Genomic DNA, 17,864 nt, shown 5'->3' on the forward strand with positions numbered 1-17,864 from the left:
TGAGAGTTAGCAAAATAACCCACCCCAAGACCCTGAAAAGTGAGTGCAAAGTGCACCAAAGTTCCCCTAAGGACAAAATAGTCGTGTTAGAGGGAGAATGCAAGGAAAACACAAATCAGCAATGCAACAACGATGGATTCCTGTCTGAAGGTACCTGTGGAACAAGGGGACCAAGTCCAAAAGTCACAAGCAGCTCGGAGATGGGCAGATGCCCAAGAAATGCCAGCGGTTGGTGCAAAGAAGCTCTTACTAGGCTGAAGAACTGTGAATACTGCAGGAACGACAAGGGCTAGAGACTTCCCCTTTGGAGGATGGATCCCCCACGCCTTGGAGAGTCGTGCAGAAGTGTTTTCCCGCCGGATGGACGCCAACAAGCCTTGCTACACGCAAATCGTGCGTTTGGCGTTTTTGGACGCTGCTGGGGCCCAGGAGGGACCAGAAGGTCGCAAATTGGACCTGCAGAGAGAGGGGACGTCGAGCAAGACAAAGAGCCCTCACTGAAGCAGGTAGCACCCGGAGAAGTGCCAGAAACAGGCACTACGAGGATGCGTGAAACGGTGCTCGCCGAAGTTGCACAAAGGAGTCCCACGTCGCCGGAGACCAACTTAGAAAGTCGTGCAATGCAGGTTAGAGTGCCGTGGACCCAGGCTTGGCTGTGCACACAGGATTTCCGCCGGAAGTGCACAGGGGCCGGAGAAGCTTGCAAAGTCGCGGTTCCCAGCAATGCAGCCCAGCGAGGTGAGGCAAGGACTTACCTCCACCAAACTTGGGCTGAAGAGTCACTGGACTGTGGGGGTCACTTGGACGGTGTCGCTGGATTCGAGGGACCTCGCTCGTCGTGCTGAGAGGAGACCCAAGGGACCGGAGATGCAGCTTTTTGGTGCCTGCGGTTGCAGGGGGAAGATTCCGTCGACCCACGGGAGATTTCTTCGGAGCTTCTGGTGCAGAGAGGAGGCAGACTACCCCCACAGCATGCACCAGCAGGAAAACAGTCGAGAAGGCGGCAGGATCAGCGTTACAGAGTTGCAGTAGTCGTCTTTGCTACTATGTTGCAGGTTTGCAGGCTTCCAGCGCGGTCAGCGGTCGATTCCTTATCAGAAGGTGAAGAGGGAGATGCAGAGGAACTCGGCTGAGCTCATGCATTCGTTATCTAAAGTTTCCCCAGAGACAGAGACCCTAAATAGCCAGAAAAGAGGGTTTGGCTACCTAGGAGAGAGGAAAGGCTACTAACACCTGAAGGAGCCTATCACAAGGAGTCTCTGACGTCACCTGGTGGCACTGGCCACTCAGAGCAGTCCAGTGTGCCAGCAGCACCTCTGTTTCCAAGATGGCAGAGGTCTGGAGCACACTGGAGGAGCTCTGGACACCTCCCAGGGGAGGTGCAGGTCAGGGGAGTGGTCACTCCCCTTTCCTTTGTCCAGTTTCGCGCCAGAGCAGGGGCTAAGGGGTCCCTGAACCGGTGTAGACTGGCTTATGCAGAATTGGGCACCTCTGTGCCCAACAAAGCATTTCCAGAGGCTGGGGGAGGCTACTCCTCCCCTGCCTTCACACCATTTTCCAAAGGGAGAGGGTGTCACACCCTCTCTCAGAGGAAGTTCTTTGTTCTGCCATCCTGGGCCAGGCCTGGCTGGACCCCAGGAGGGCAGATGCCTGTCTGAGGGGTTGGCAGCAGCAGCAGCTGCAGAGAAACCCCAGGAAGGGCAGTCTGGCAGTACCAGGGTCTGTGCTACAGACCACTGGGATCATGGAATTGTACCAACAATGCCAGGATGGCATAGAGGGGGCAATTCCATGATCATAGACACGTTACATGGCCATATTCGGAGTTACCATGGTGAAGCTACATATAGGTAGTGACCTATATGTAGTGCACGCGTGTAATGGTGTCCCCGCACTCACAAAGTTCAGTGAATTGGCTCTGAACAATGTGGGGGCACCTTGGCTAGTGCCAGGGTGCCCACACACTAAGTAACTTTGCACCTAACCTTTACCAGGTAAAGGTTAGACATATAGGTGACTTATAAGTTACTTAAGTGCAGTGTAAAATGGCTGTGAAATAACGTGGACGTTATTTCACTCAGGCTGCAGTGGCAGGCCTGTGTAAGAATTGTCAGAGCTCCCTATGGGTGGCAAAAGAAATGCTGCAGCCCATAGGGATCTCCTGGAACCCCAATACCCTGGGTACCTCAGTACCATATACTAGGGAATTATAAGGGTGTTCCAGTAAGCCAATGTAAATTGGTAAAATTGGTCACTAGCCTGTTAGTGACAATTTGAAAGTAATGAGAGAGCATAACCACTGAGGTTCTGGTTAGCAGAGCCTCAGTGAGACAGTTAGGCACCACACAGGGAACATATACATGCACACCTATGAGCACTGGGGCCCTGTGTGACAGGGTCCCAGTGACACATACATATAGGCCACAAACCTATGAGCACTGGGGTCCTGACTAGCAGGATCCCAGTGACACATAACAACCATACTGAAAACATGGTGTTTTCACTATGAGCACTGAGGCCTGGCCATCAGGATCCCAGTGAGACAGTGAAAACAGTGACAAACACCCTGACATACACTCACAAACAGGCCAAAAGTGGGGGTAACAAGGCTAGAAAGAGGCTACCTTCTCACACAACCCCCCCCCAAACGAAGGACAATAAGGCTAACCTTGGCCAGTTGAGACTTTATTGTCTAAGTGGTGATAAGTAGAGAGTAGCTCTGCAATAGACTGGTTACTCCCTTTATCATCCACTATATGGTTACTTCCCTGTGGGGATGTAAACCACCCTGTTTGAAGTTTTTTAGCTAACCAACAATGTGAAGATGTATTTTCAGAGTTTCTATCAGTAAGTTTTAGTTTAGAGCAGTGGGAATTATCCACTGAACCTATTTGTAATGATGGAAATGCCAGACAGGGATGCTGTCTCAGTAAAGCCATAGCTGGGCAAAAACTTTGTCCATTTGGCTGGAAGAGGGAACAGGGATGCTGTTTCTCTTGAGTTGGAGCAGGGCAGGGATGCTGTCCTATGAGCTCCACACTAGGGCAGGGATGCTGTCCTAAGTGTTGTGAGGCAGTACAGGGTTTCTGCACTAAAGTTTCTCTGGGAGGGTTGGAGGGATGCTCCATGTTAACTAAAATGGTGTTCTTTTTGTCACCAATGTTAGTTATCCCCCAGAGAGGTACTTCTACCTCAGGGAGTCCAGCTATGCCAGCTGATGATTCCCTTGGAACAGGTGCCACCCCAGGAGAGGTTTCTCCCACCACAGGAATGGTATCCTGAATGGTAGGGTGGTTAGGGGATACTGTGATACCCTTTTTACCTGTTGATGGAGAGGGATCCTGAGTTTTCAGGCCTTTTCTCCTTTGCTTTTTCATTTCAGTAGAAATGAGAGGGAACAATTCCTCAGGGATGCCCAGCATGGCTGCATGGGCATAAAACTCTACATCAGCCCAACCTGAGGCCTCTAGGTCATTACCTAAGAGACAGTCTACAGGTAAGCTAGGTGATACCACCACCTGCTTAGGGCCAGTAACTCCACCCCAACTAAACTGAATTATAGCTAAGGGAAGAAACTTAGTGGAGTTATGGACATCAATAATCTTATACTGTTGTCCAATGATGTGTTGTTCAGGAGGCACTAGGTTTTCAGTCACCAAAGTGAAACTGGCACCTGTGTCCCTGTAGGCCAAGGCCTCAACACCATTTATTGCAACTGTCTGCCTGTACTTATCCATTGTAAGGGGACAAGCAGCCAGTGTGGCAAGGCCAGTGCCACTAGGTGTGACAGAAACTGTCTTGGGACTGATTACATCAGTTTCCACTATGGACCCATAAGTGAACCCAACTACACCCTTTGCTTGACTGTTGCCAGCAGTCCCACCACTAGTACCACTACTGCTAGGGGCACTAGAGCTTGATGTATTAGTGGTGGTAGGCTCAGGGGGTTTACCTGGACAGGACTTATCCCCTGGCCTATGGCCTCTGTTTTTACACACAAAGCACCAAGGCTTTTTAATGTGTGCAGGTTGGGAAGAAGAGGAAGACTTTGTTTTATCCCCACCCTCTGAAGAGTGTTTAAGATTTGAAGTGGGATCTTTGGTTTTACCCTTATCCCCATGCTTATCTTGAGATTTTTCACCATCTTTCTTCTTATTGCCATCTTTGTCACCCCCTGTATGAACTTTTCTGTTCACTCTTGTTCTGACCCATTTGTCTGCCTTCTTTCCCAATTCTTGGGGAGAGGTCAGATCAGAGTCCACCAAGTACTGGTGCAACAAATCAGACACACAATTATTAAGAATATGCTCTCTCAGGATCAAGTTATACAGGCTGTCATAATCAGTAACTTTACTGCCATGTAACCACCCCTCCAAGGCCTTCACTGCCTGGTCAATGAAATCAACCCAGTCTTGTGAAGACTCCTTTTTGGTATCTCTGAACTTTATCCTGTACTGTTCAGTGGTTAAGCCATAACCATCCAGGAGTGCATTCTTAAGAACTTGGAAATTGTTAGCATCATTTTCTTTTACAGTAAGGAGCCTATCCCTACCTTTTCCAGTAAATGATAGCCATAGGATAGCAGCCCACTGCTTTTGAGGGACATCCTGTACAACACAGGCCCTCTCAAGTGCAGCAAACCACTTGTTAATGTCATCCCCCTCCTTGTAAGGGGGAACTATCTTATGCAGATTCCTGGAATCATGCTCTTTTGCAGGATGACTATGGGGAATACTGCTGCTGCCACCATGGGTATCTAAACCCATTTTCTGTCTTTCCCTCTCTATTTCTAAAGACTGTCTATCCAAATCCAGCTGTTGCTTCTTGAGCTTCAGTCTGGTTTGCTCCACTCTCAATCTATTGAGCTCCCTTTCTAACAATCTGTCATCAGGGTGGGTGGGAGGGACATTTCTAGATACAGAGGTATGATGGGAATGAACAGAAGGAGACCTGTCCCTTACAGAGGGCACCCTAACAGCTTGGCTACCAGTATAATGTGAGAGCACATCATCAGTATGATGTGATTCAACCTCTGTACCAACTATGCTAGACTGTCTAGTAATGGGCAGGCTAAGAAGTTTCTTTCCTGAACCTTTTCCTGGGGGAGTCCCTGGATCAGATTGAGAACCATTAGCTACTTTTTCCACAGATTGGGCACTTATGGCCTTATCCTGTACTCTAAGCATATTAATTAACAGTTCTAAGGAAGGATTCTTCCCTACACTCAAACCTCTCTCTATGCAGAGACTCCTTGCTCCTTTCCAGCTAAGGTGATCATATGCAAGTTTGGACAGTTCAACTTTTTGGCCTGTGCCAGACATTTTTAGAGAGAGTTAAAGAAGACAGAAAAAACTTTTTAAACTTTTAAGAACTTTTTGAAAGTTTAGAAGTACTTTTCAGCACTTAGAAAAGAGTGAAAAGAGGAAATGCAAAACTTTTTGGCTATGTGTATATACACTGACCTTGTTTTGTATATTTTTCTCTTATGAAAAGTACAATGACAAGAGTGGTAAGTAGTCTCAAGCACTTATCCCACCACTGCACAACCAATGTAGGAGGCTGGACTGGCTTGTAGTGAGTACCAAGGGGTACTTGCACCTTGCACCAGGCCCAGTTATCCCTTATTAGTGTATAGGGTGTCTAGCAGCTTAGGCTGATAGATAATGGTAGCTTAGCAGAGCAGCTTAGGCTGAACTAGGAGACGTGTGAAGCTACTACAGTACCACTTAGTGTCATATGCACAATATCATAAGAAAACACAATACACAGTTATACTAAAAATAAAGGTACTTTATTTTTATGACAATATGCCAAAGTATCTTAGAGTGTACCCTCAGTGAGAGGATAGGAAATATACACAAGATATATATACACAATAGCAAAAATATGCAGTATAGTCTTAGAAAACAGTGCAAACAATGTATAGTTACAATAGGATGCAATGGGGAAACATAGGGATAGGGGCAACACAAACCATATACTCCAGAAGTGGAATGCGAACCACGAATGGACCCCAAACCTATGTGACCTTGTAGAGGGTCGCTGGGACTATTAGAAAATAGTGAGAGTTAGCAAAATAACCCACCCCAAGACCCTGAAAAGTGAGTGCAAAGTGCACCAAAGTTCCCCTAAGGACAAAATAGTCGTGTTAGAGGGAGAATGCAAGGAAAACACAAATCAGCAATGCAACAACGATGGATTCCTGTCTGAAGGTACCTGTGGAACAAGGGGACCAAGTCCAAAAGTCACAAGCAGCTCGGAGATGGGCAGATGCCCAAGAAATGCCAGCGGTTGGTGCAAAGAAGCTCTTACTAGGCTGAAGAACTGTGAATACTGCAGGAACGACAAGGGCTAGAGACTTCCCCTTTGGAGGATGGATCCCCCACGCCTTGGAGAGTCGTGCAGAAGTGTTTTCCCGCCGGATGGACGCCAACAAGCCTTGCTACACGCAAATCGTGCGTTTGGCGTTTTTGGACGCTGCTGGGGCCCAGGAGGGACCAGAAGGTCGCAAATTGGACCTGCAGAGAGAGGGGACGTCGAGCAAGACAAAGAGCCCTCACTGAAGCAGGTAGCACCCGGAGAAGTGCCAGAAACAGGCACTACGAGGATGCGTGAAACGGTGCTCGCCGAAGTTGCACAAAGGAGTCCCACGTCGCCGGAGACCAACTTAGAAAGTCGTGCAATGCAGGTTAGAGTGCCGTGGACCCAGGCTTGGCTGTGCACACAGGATTTCCGCCGGAAGTGCACAGGGGCCGGAGAAGCTTGCAAAGTCGCGGTTCCCAGCAATGCAGCCCAGCGAGGTGAGGCAAGGACTTACCTCCACCAAACTTGGGCTGAAGAGTCACTGGACTGTGGGGGTCACTTGGACGGTGTCGCTGGATTCGAGGGACCTCGCTCGTCGTGCTGAGAGGAGACCCAAGGGACCGGAGATGCAGCTTTTTGGTGCCTGCGGTTGCAGGGGGAAGATTCCGTCGACCCACGGGAGATTTCTTCGGAGCTTCTGGTGCAGAGAGGAGGCAGACTACCCCCACAGCATGCACCAGCAGGAAAACAGTCGAGAAGGCGGCAGGATCAGCGTTACAGAGTTGCAGTAGTCGTCTTGGCTACTATGTTGCAGGTTTGCAGGCTTCCAGCGCGGTCAGCGGTCGATTCCTTATCAGAAGGTGAAGAGGGAGATGCAGAGGAACTCGGCTGAGCTCATGCATTCGTTATCTAAAGTTTCCCCAGAGACAGAGACCCTAAATAGCCAGAAAAGAGGGTTTGGCTACCTAGGAGAGAGGAAAGGCTACTAACACCTGAAGGAGCCTATCACAAGGAGTCTCTGACGTCACCTGGTGGCACTGGCCACTCAGAGCAGTCCAGTGTGCCAGCAGCACCTCTGTTTCCAAGATGGCAGAGGTCTGGAGCACACTGGAGGAGCTCTGGACACCTCCCAGGGGAGGTGCAGGTCAGGGGAGTGGTCACTCCCCTTTCCTTTGTCCAGTTTCGCGCCAGAGCAGGGGCTAAGGGGTCCCTGAACCGGTGTAGACTGGCTTATGCAGAATTGGGCACCTCTGTGCCCAACAAAGCATTTCCAGAGGCTGGGGGAGGCTACTCCTCCCCTGCCTTCACACCATTTTCCAAAGGGAGAGGGTGTCACACCCTCTCTCAGAGGAAGTTCTTTGTTCTGCCATCCTGGGCCAGGCCTGGCTGGACCCCAGGAGGGCAGATGCCTGTCTGAGGGGTTGGCAGCAGCAGCAGCTGCAGAGAAACCCCAGGAAGGGCAGTCTGGCAGTACCAGGGTCTGTGCTACAGACCACTGGGATCATGGAATTGTACCAACAATGCCAGGATGGCATAGAGGGGGCAATTCCATGATCATAGACACGTTACATGGCCATATTCGGAGTTACCATGGTGAAGCTACATATAGGTAGTGACCTATATGTAGTGCACGCGTGTAATGGTGTCCCCGCACTCACAAAGTTCAGTGAATTGGCTCTGAACAATGTGGGGGCACCTTGGCTAGTGCCAGGGTGCCCACACACTAAGTAACTTTGCACCTAACCTTTACCAGGTAAAGGTTAGACATATAGGTGACTTATAAGTTACTTAAGTGCAGTGTAAAATGGCTGTGAAATAACGTGGACGTTATTTCACTCAGGCTGCAGTGGCAGGCCTGTGTAAGAATTGTCAGAGCTCCCTATGGGTGGCAAAAGAAATGCTGCAGCCCATAGGGATCTCCTGGAACCCCAATACCCTGGGTACCTCAGTACCATATACTAGGGAATTATAAGGGTGTTCCAGTAAGCCAATGTAAATTGGTAAAATTGGTCACTAGCCTGTTAGTGACAATTTGAAAGTAATGAGAGAGCATAACCACTGAGGTTCTGGTTAGCAGAGCCTCAGTGAGACAGTTAGGCACCACACAGGGAACATATACATGCACACCTATGAGCACTGGGGCCCTGTGTGACAGGGTCCCAGTGACACATACATATAGGCCACAAACCTATGAGCACTGGGGTCCTGACTAGCAGGATCCCAGTGACACATAACAACCATACTGAAAACATGGTGTTTTCACTATGAGCACTGAGGCCTGGCCATCAGGATCCCAGTGAGACAGTGAAAACAGTGACAAACACCCTGACATACACTCACAAACAGGCCAAAAGTGGGGGTAACAAGGCTAGAAAGAGGCTACCTTCTCACAGCATGGCACCCTGAGGGGAGTGCCATGTCGACTTAGTCATTTTATCCCCATTAGCATACACAAGCTGGCAAGCAGTGTGTCTGTGCTGAGTGAAGGGTCCCCAGGGTGGCATAAGATATGCTGCAGCCCTTAGAGACCTTCCCTGGCATCAGGGCCCTTGGTACCAGGGGTACCAGTTACAAGGGACTTACCTGGATGCCAGGGTGTGCCAATTGTGGAAACAATGGTACATTTTAGGTGAAAGAACACTGGTGCTGGAGCCTGGTTAGCAGGGTCCCAGCACACTTCTCAGTCAAGTCAGTATCAGGCAAAAAGTGGGGGGGTAATTGCAACAGGGAGCCATTTCCTTACACAAGCCCTCCCCTCCCCCCCCCCAGCCCACAGGCCAGGAGACTCAGCCAAAGCTGGGAGAGTCTTCCTAGTCTGTCAGGCGAGGAAGAGTAGAGCAAATAGGCTGGTCTGTTGCAGGGCCTACACTGCCTTACATCCTCCTGTTCAGGTCATTCCCTCTGGGGAACTGACCCACTTCCACAGTGATAGGACCTAGTCTGAATTGTCTCTTGTCTGTGCCTTTAATGTCTTCACCCATTCTCTCTATTTTGGGGTTAGAGGTATCCACCTCTGCTAATCTTATCTTAGCTTAGCCAGGGTCACCCCTAGCTTACCCAAAGAGGTTACCCAGAGCTAGAGTAACCCCACCATGACCAATAGGGTCAGGGGGCCTAACTTGCTATTTGGCATGGGGTCAGACCACCATGCCATGGAGAGTGCAGCCATAAAGGCTAACACCCAGCAGAAGCCACTGACACCTGTCAGTGCCCAGAACCACAATTTTAGCTCTTCACCTGCAAGGGAAGGAGCTAAGTTACAGGCTTCTTTGGGTTCAGGGTGCCAGTCTGCTATGTTATAGTGGGTGGTTACTACATCTTGTAGTAAACACCCTTCTTCCACTCTTTCTTCTGTTAACTGAGGAGCCACCCACTCAGGTTTAACAGTTGCCTGACTAGCCAGGACTTCTTGTGGGTCAGGTTGGACTTTACCAGTGCCACTTTTGGAGTTCTCCCCTACTGGAGAAGAATCTCCTTGGCTTGCTGGAACCTTGGCTAAAGGTTGTCCACCTTTCCTACTCTGTTTTCCTTTCTTTTTCTTCTGGGGCCTACTTGCAGTTACTGCAGGGGTAGCACCTCCAGAGTCCTTGGGAGAGGACTGTCCCTGGACCAGTTCCTCTCTTGGGCTCTGACTAACCTCTGGGTAGTCATTTCCAAGGAGACAATCAAGGGGGAGGTCTGTACTGACTACCACCCTTCTCCAGCTAAAAGTCCCACCCACTTCTATGGGCACGAAAGCCACAGGCCTATCAGTGACCCTGTCTGGGCTAACTCTTACTCTGGCAGTCTCACCTGGGATGTTCTGGTTTGAGAACACCAGCCTGTCATGCACAATGGCGTGACTGGCACATGTGTCTCTCAGGGCAGTGGCTGGGATTCCATTCACCAGTAGGTGGTGGAAGTGTCCACTTTCCTCTGGAATCTCCAACTCACCTGTTGGGCCCTTTTTCCAGTTGAAGGCTATGAAGACCTCCTCATCTGAGAAGTCATCCCCAATGGCTAAACTGGTCACCCCTGGGATTTTGCTGGGGGGTTTGTTTTTGGGACAAGAAGTGTCCTTGGTGTGGTGCCCTGTCTGTCTACAGTTTTGGCTCCATGCCTTAGTGGCATCCCAGTTCTTACCCTGGTACCCACCTTTGTTTTGGGCTGTGTCTTGGGGCCCACCCCCCTGGTCTGGTTTTTGGGGGCCTACAGAGGACTCTTTTTCTTTATTTCTAGTGTCACCCACTTTCTCATGGGGAGGCTTTGTAACCCCTTTCTTTTGGTCACCCCCAGTGGAAGCTTTGGTTACCCTAGTATTGACCCAGTGGTCTGCCTTCTTTCCCAATTCTTGGGGAGAAATTGGACCTAGGTCTACCAGATACTGATGCAACTTTTCATTGAAGCAGTTACATAAAATGTGTTCTTTCATAAACAAATTATAAAGCCCAACATAGTCATGCACTTCATTTCCAGTTACCCAACCATCCAGTGTTTTCACTGAGTAGTCTACAAAATCAACCCAGGTCTGGCTCGAGGATTTTTGATCCCCCCTGAACCTAATCCTGTACTCCTCAGTTGAGAATCCAAAGCCCTCAATCAGGGTAGCCTTCATGAAGTCATAGGATTCTGCATCTTTTCCAGAGAGTGTGAGGAGTCTATCCCTACACTTTCCAGTGAACATTTCCCAAAGGAGAGCACCCCAGTGAGATCTGTTTACTTTTCTGGTGGCACAAGCCCTCTCAAAAGCTGTGAACCATTTGGTGATGTCATCACCATCTTCATATTTAGTTACAATCCCTTTGGGGATTTTTAGCATGTCAGGAGAATCTCTGACCCTATTTAAGTTGCTGCCACCATTGATGGGACCAAAACCCATCTCTTGTCTTTCCCTTTCTATGGCTAGGAGCTGTCTCTCTAAAGCCAATCTTTTGGCCATCCTGGCTAGCAGGAGGTCCTCTTCATGGAGGCTGTCCTCAATGTTTCCAGAGCTGCTGGACTCTCTTGTGAGAGGAGCAGCATCTCTGACTATCACTTGTGGAGTCAGGGTTTGAGGGACCCTGGTCTCCCTAACTAGGAGTGGGGGTGGGAAATCCTCCACTTCACTAGCTTCCCCCTCTGGGAGGGTATCATCAGAGGGGTTGTTCTTAGCAAACTCTGCCAAAAGCTCCTGGAGCTGTACTTTGGTAGGGTTTGAACCAGTTTTAATCTTTTTGGTTCTGCAGAGAGACCTTAACTCTGACATCCTAAGATGCAGGTAAGGGGTGAAGTTGAGTTCCATCACACTCTCTTCTGCATTAGACATTATGGTGGTCATTACAACCCTGGTGGACGGTGTTAAAGCTGCGGAAATACCGCAAACAGGCTGGCGGACAAAAAAAGGGAATTATGACCCTGCGGAAACCGCCAACAAAGACAGCCACTTTAACACTCCGCCCGCCGCGGCGGTACAGACAAGCAGCGCAGCGGTTACCGCCAACAGACAGGCGGGAGACAATGTACCGCCCACAGTATTACAACCCGCCAATCCGCCACCTTTTCCGGGGCGGATTCACCGTGGATAAAAACACGGCGGAAACAGCTTTTGCTATGGGAAAACGCTCACCTGAACACATCCCACGAGGAAGGAGGCCACCATGGAGCCGGAATTTCAAATACTCTCTGCCCTTGTCTTTCTGCTCCTCTACGACCAACAGCTACGTAGGCACCGAAGACACCGGTGAGTACTGCACCTACGACACAGGGGAGGGGGGAGGCAAAAGTTAGGGGGACACCCACCAAACACCCCCACCCTCGCATATTACAACATACACACCAATGCATTCACAAAAAATCACAGTAACAACCCACAATCCCCCCGGAGGAATGAATAGACAATGCGAAATTCGGTCAAACATTATAATGTGCCAATATACATGTCATACAAAAATATACAGATATATATTTCAAAATCACTCATAATTATATATACAATACGAGAAGTAGTGCAGATATGTACACAACAATGTCCGTGCACCAACAGTCCAAAAATGCATGGGCGAGGCCCACAAACGATACCTGACCACTATCGGAGAGAACACTGCCGGGGCATCAGATCGAAATACTACAGGCACCTCAGGGGGAAGGGAAGGGGTGGCACCTCAGCCAGATGAATGCGAAGCCAGATCCACGATGGGGCTCCATGCCCATTGATGTATCCTGGGGAGTGCAAAGCCACAGTCTCACAAGTCTCTACAGTGGGTGGGTTGCCCACTGTGCCATCTTGGGGAGTGCAAAGCCGCAGTCTCACAAGTCTCTACAGTGGGTGGGTTGCCCACTGTGCCATCCTGGGGAGTGCAAAGCCACAGTCTCACAAGTCTCTACAGTGGGTGGGTTGCCCACTGTGCCATCCTGGGGAGTGCAAAGCCACAGTCTCACAAGTCTCTAGAGTGGGTGGGGTGCCCACTGTGCCATCCTGGGGAGTGCAAAGCCACAGTCTCTCAAGTAGATGCAGTTCTCTACTGGTACTGTGTGGGACTGGTGCCCAGACTGGATGAGTCTCCCTGTGAAAGTTCATGTCCTGTGCCTTGGCTCCGGGTCCTACTGCCTGCCCTAGTGGCCGGTGCACTCCACAAGCCTTGAACACGCACCACTGGTATTGGAGGCTTTTTGGCTGAGGCGCTACGACGGGACTGATGAATTGGAGGGGGGTGTGGGGGCAAAAAGGTCAATTTTACAGAGGGACAGTTTCTGACGAACACTGGGATGGGTAGCTGGAGGGGGTCTGGGAGTGGAGGAAGAGGAGGTGGTGGTCGGAGGTGTCACTTTAGCTGTTTTGGGTGCAGGTGCAGGTACTGGAGGCTGTCGTGAGGTGGATGGGTGTTGAGTGAGTGATTGCCGGGGTTTGTGTACTTTGGGAGGGGGCGTCACAGACACACTGGGAGAGGACACAGGGGACGTGTAAATGGCAGTGGAGGTGGTGAGTGCAGGTGAGCGGCATGGGGTGCTGGGTCTCCTTGTGCGACTCATGGTGCCTGTAGATGTGGTGCATGCAGGTGTGTGTGGAGGGAGAAGAGGAGGAGGGGGACACAGTGGAGACAGTGGATGTTGCTGTGTCTGTATGGGTGTGATGCTTGTGTGAGTGCCTGTGGGATGTGTGGTGCCTATGTTTGCTTGAGCTACTTTTGTGTGTTGACTTGTGTGCATGCTGGTCTGTAGATGTGCTTGGGATGGGCTCGGGTACAGGGGATTGGGTCTGGGTGGAGGAAGTTGGAGGGGGGAGGCTAGACACAGGGACAATGGCTGCCATCAGTGCTGAGGCCAGAGATTGCAGGGTTCGCTGAAGGACAGCCTGACCAGAATGAATGCCCTCCAGGAATGCATTACCGTGTTGCAACTCTCGTTCTACACCCTGGATGGCATTCACAATGGTAGACTGCCCAACAGTGAGTGACCTGAGGAGGTCAATGGCCTCCTCACTGAGGGCAGCAGGGGTGACTGGGGCAGGGCCTGAGGTGCCTGGGGCGAAGGTGATACCCACCCTCCTGGGTGAGCGGGCACGGGGCGAACGCTGAGGGGCTGCTGGGAGGGCGGTGCTGGTAGGGGAGGTGGCGGCTGTACCTGTTGAAGTGGGGGGCACAGATGGTGCCGCCACCACAGGGGAGCTCCCATCGGCGGACGAGTCCGTGTTGCTGGTTGGTGATCCGGTGGCCGACGTGAAGCTCCCCTCGCCCTCCATCCCACTGGTGCTTTCAGAGTCCGTGGTGTGGCCCTCCATGGCCATGTGGGATGCAGCTCCCTCGTGCTCCGGTGCCACTGTACCTCCACCTGTTGATGCTGATGTACAAAAGGACAGGGCGAGCAGGAAAAGGGGGGGAGACAGAAGAAAGAGAGTTTTAGTGCATGGCATTCCGCTACCGTTGGCGGACAAGACAGACGCAGCAGCCCCCTGCATAACGCCGTGCTCCTGCACTCTGCACATGCAATTTCTGGGTTATGGCCTACATGGCAATGGTGGACATCTGCGCACATGGATGCCACAGGGGCAACTATACCTCGACTTGGCACTCTGCTGAGGTGGGGTTGAGTGCCACATGGCCTACATTACGGAGGGGCCTTGACTACCTAACTCGCCCTGGCCAAGGGACACCCACAGCCCACCTCCCCCACCCAGACACCTCCACTGCACGCAAAGTCAGCAGAATGAGGTTGTACTCACCCCCTTGTGTCTGCTGTGATGTCCTCAAGCGCCCATCCAACTCTCCGGGTAGGCCACCGCCAGGATCCGGAACATCATGGGGGTCATGGTGCGACGGGCACCCCTCCCACGTTGGGAGGCCATCCCCAGCTGAGCCTCCGCCGTCTTCTTGCTGCAGCGGCGAATGTCCTCCCATCTCTTCCGGCAGTGGGTACCCCGTCTCTGGCGGGCCCCCAGGGTCCGGACATCCTTGGCGATGGCACGCCAAATGTCCCTCTTCTGGTGGGCGCTGACCTACATGACATGCACAAGGGAAGAGGAACAGTCATTACCAACTGCACCGTCAATGTGAGTGGCCCCCTCCCTACTCTGGCCATGTGGCCCATTCATTCCCATGCATTAATGTTCTATGAACTCTGCCCCCTTTCCTCTTCCACCCAGCCCTCTCCACCCAGGCCTAGCCCATACAACGTGCTCCCTATGTACTAACCTGTTGGTCTGGAGGACCGTAGAGTAGTGTGTACTGGGGAAGTACCCCATCCACAAGTTTCTCCAACTCCTGTGCAGTGAAGGCAGGGGCCCTTTCCCCAGACGCAGCAGCCATCGTCGCTTCCAGACCGAGGTCACAGCAGCACTAGCAGTGTAGGTCCTCTCCTGTCGAAGGTCAGGTATCTAGTGATTGAACAGATAGAAAATGGCGGTGACGTCCGTGGCGGTGCGCATCATCACCGCCGGCGCACCTGTTCATTGGCTCCTGGGACCCATAGGGTCCAATGTTAACCAATGCAGCATTGCGCCGCGGTCTACGACCGCCTACTGCGAAGGTCTGCAACGCCAGCGCAGTTACCCCACAATCCCATTGTCCCAGTTTAGAGGTCAGGCAGCTGCCATTTCAGGGGCCCACATGGCTTCATTTACGACTGCGTCACACATAGCTAAGCCTACACTCAACACACATACAGGAAGGGTTTTGTGTCTGGTGTAGTCTTGTGGGTAACTGTGGGTACATACCTGGAGGAATAGTGACTGGTTCTTCGCTGTTGTCCTTCGTAGGCACCGTCAGCTGGGACATATGAGAAGATGGCGGAATCCTCCGGTGTACCGACCGCTGGTGGACCTGTTGACAATGGAAGAAAGACATGTCATCGTCACCTACCGGTTTGACCGTGCCACTATCCAGGAACTATGTACCCAGTTGGAGCCAGACCTGATGTCACCAATCCGCCATCCGACTGGAATCCCCCCTGACGTGCAGGTGCTGTCAGTGCTCCATTTCCTTGCAAGTGGGTCATTTCAGACTACTGTGGCCATGGCATCAGGGATGTCCCAGCCTATGTTTTCCAACGTCTTGTCCAGAGTGTTGTCTGCCCTGCTGAAACACGTAAGGACATACATCATTTTCCCTCAGGTGGAGGATTTGCCTACAGTGAAAGGTGACTTTTATGCCCTTGGACATATCCCCAACGTCATAGGTGCCATTGATGGGACCCATGTAGCTCGTCCACCACCCTCCACCCCCCCCCCTACAGGAGTGAACAGGTGTACAGGAACAGGAAGAGTTATCATTCCATGAATGTCCAGATGGTCTGTTTGGCAGACCAGTACATCTCGCAGATAAATGCTATGTTCCCTGGCTCTGTGCATGACGCCTACATCCTGCGGAATAGCAGCATCCCTGATATGATGGGTCAACTCCAGAGGCACCATGTATGGCTATTGGGGGACTCTGGTTACCCCAACCTTTCCTGGTTATTGACCCCAGTGAGGAATCCCAGGACCAGGGCAGAGGAACGCTACAATGAGGCCCATGGGCGGACTAGGAGGGTGATCGAACGCACCTTCGGCCTCCTGAAGGACAGGTTCAGGTGCCTCCATATGACAGGTGGATCCCTATTCTACTCACCGAAGAAGGTGTGCGACATCATCGCCTGCTCCATGCTCCATAATTTGGCTTTGCGACGCCAGGTGTCTTTTCTGCAGGAGGATGATCCAGATGACAGTGTTGTAGCAGCTGTGGAGCCTGTGGACAGTGATGAGGAAGAAGAAAACGACAACAGGGAGTCAGTCATACAGCAATATTTCCAGTGACACACAGGTGAGAACATTTTCTGGTTTAACATTACATTAACTTTCACACGTCTACCTCTATCCTGTTCCTCCATTTCAATCACTATTTGTTAACTGAGTTGTACCCTTCCATTTCAGTTTCACAGGTGTGGTAACCTACGTGTCAACTGTTTGCATCCTTCATGGGCTTGTGATGTGTGACATAGGTATGTTAGCCTTACAATGGTACAGCCATTATTGTCATTGATAATACAAAGTACCAAACCATAGACTGACTCCAGATTGTTTTGTGTTTCAAGGGTGTTTATTTAAGTGCTCAAAAAATGAAGGGGGATTGTAAAATGGTGATGGGGGATGGTGGAGGAATGTCCATGGCAGAGTCCAGTCTATTAGTCTCACAGGTGCACTGCCCATCTGGGCATAGGAAGTGGAGCTGAGGCAGTTTGAATATAGACAGGGTAACAAAGTGGGACAGTGGGAGGACAATCCGGGTGGTCTTATTTCCTGGCGGGGGTCTTGCCATCTTGCTCTGTCCTGTTCCTGGATCTCAGGGACCGCTTGCGTGGTGGTTGTCCGTCTGCAGGGGATGGGGTGCTGGTGTGGTGGTCCTGTGGCGGGGCGTCCTGTCCACTAGCGCCAGCGGAGGTGGTGGGCAGTTCATCGTCGTGGCTAGTGTCAGGGGCCCCTTGGAGTGCCACGGTGTCCCTCAAGGTCTGCTGTATGTCCTTCAGCACCCCTACGATGGTGCCCAGGGCGGAGCCGATGGTCCTGAGCTCCTCCCTGGACCCCATATACTGCTCCTCCTGCAGGCGCAGGGTCTCCTGAAACTTGTCCAGGACCGTCGCCATCGTCTCCTGGGAGTGGTGGTATGCTCCCATGATGGAGGAGAGGGCCTAGTGGAGAGTGGGTTCCCTTGGCCTGTCCTCCCTCTGTCGCCCAGCAGCCCTCCCAGTTCCCCTATGTTCCTGTGCCTCCGTCCCCTGGACCGTGTGCCCACTACCACTGCCCCCAGGTCCCTGTTGTTGTTGGGGTGGTGGGTTACCCTGGGTGCCCTGTAGTGGTGGACACACCGCTGATTGACCTGTCCTGGGTAGGGAGGTTTGGGCCTGCTGGGTGGGTGCTGTGCTTGTGTTACCAGAGGGTGGAAGGTCGGTGTTGGGCTGTGCCTGTGCAAGGGGAACCGACTGTCCTGAGGCCCACGATGGTCCGGGCTGGTCATCAAGATCCAGTAGGGCAGAGCTGCTCTCGTCACTGTGGGCCTCTTCTGTGGGTGGAGTGGTGTTGTCTGGACCCTCTGGTGTGGTAACGGTCCTTCGGGTTCCTGCACGGGCATAAGAGC

This window comes from Pleurodeles waltl, chromosome 4_2 (assembly GCF_031143425.1).
Source record: "Pleurodeles waltl isolate 20211129_DDA chromosome 4_2, aPleWal1.hap1.20221129, whole genome shotgun sequence".
In the NCBI taxonomy this organism is placed as follows: Eukaryota; Metazoa; Chordata; class Amphibia; order Caudata; family Salamandridae; genus Pleurodeles; species Pleurodeles waltl.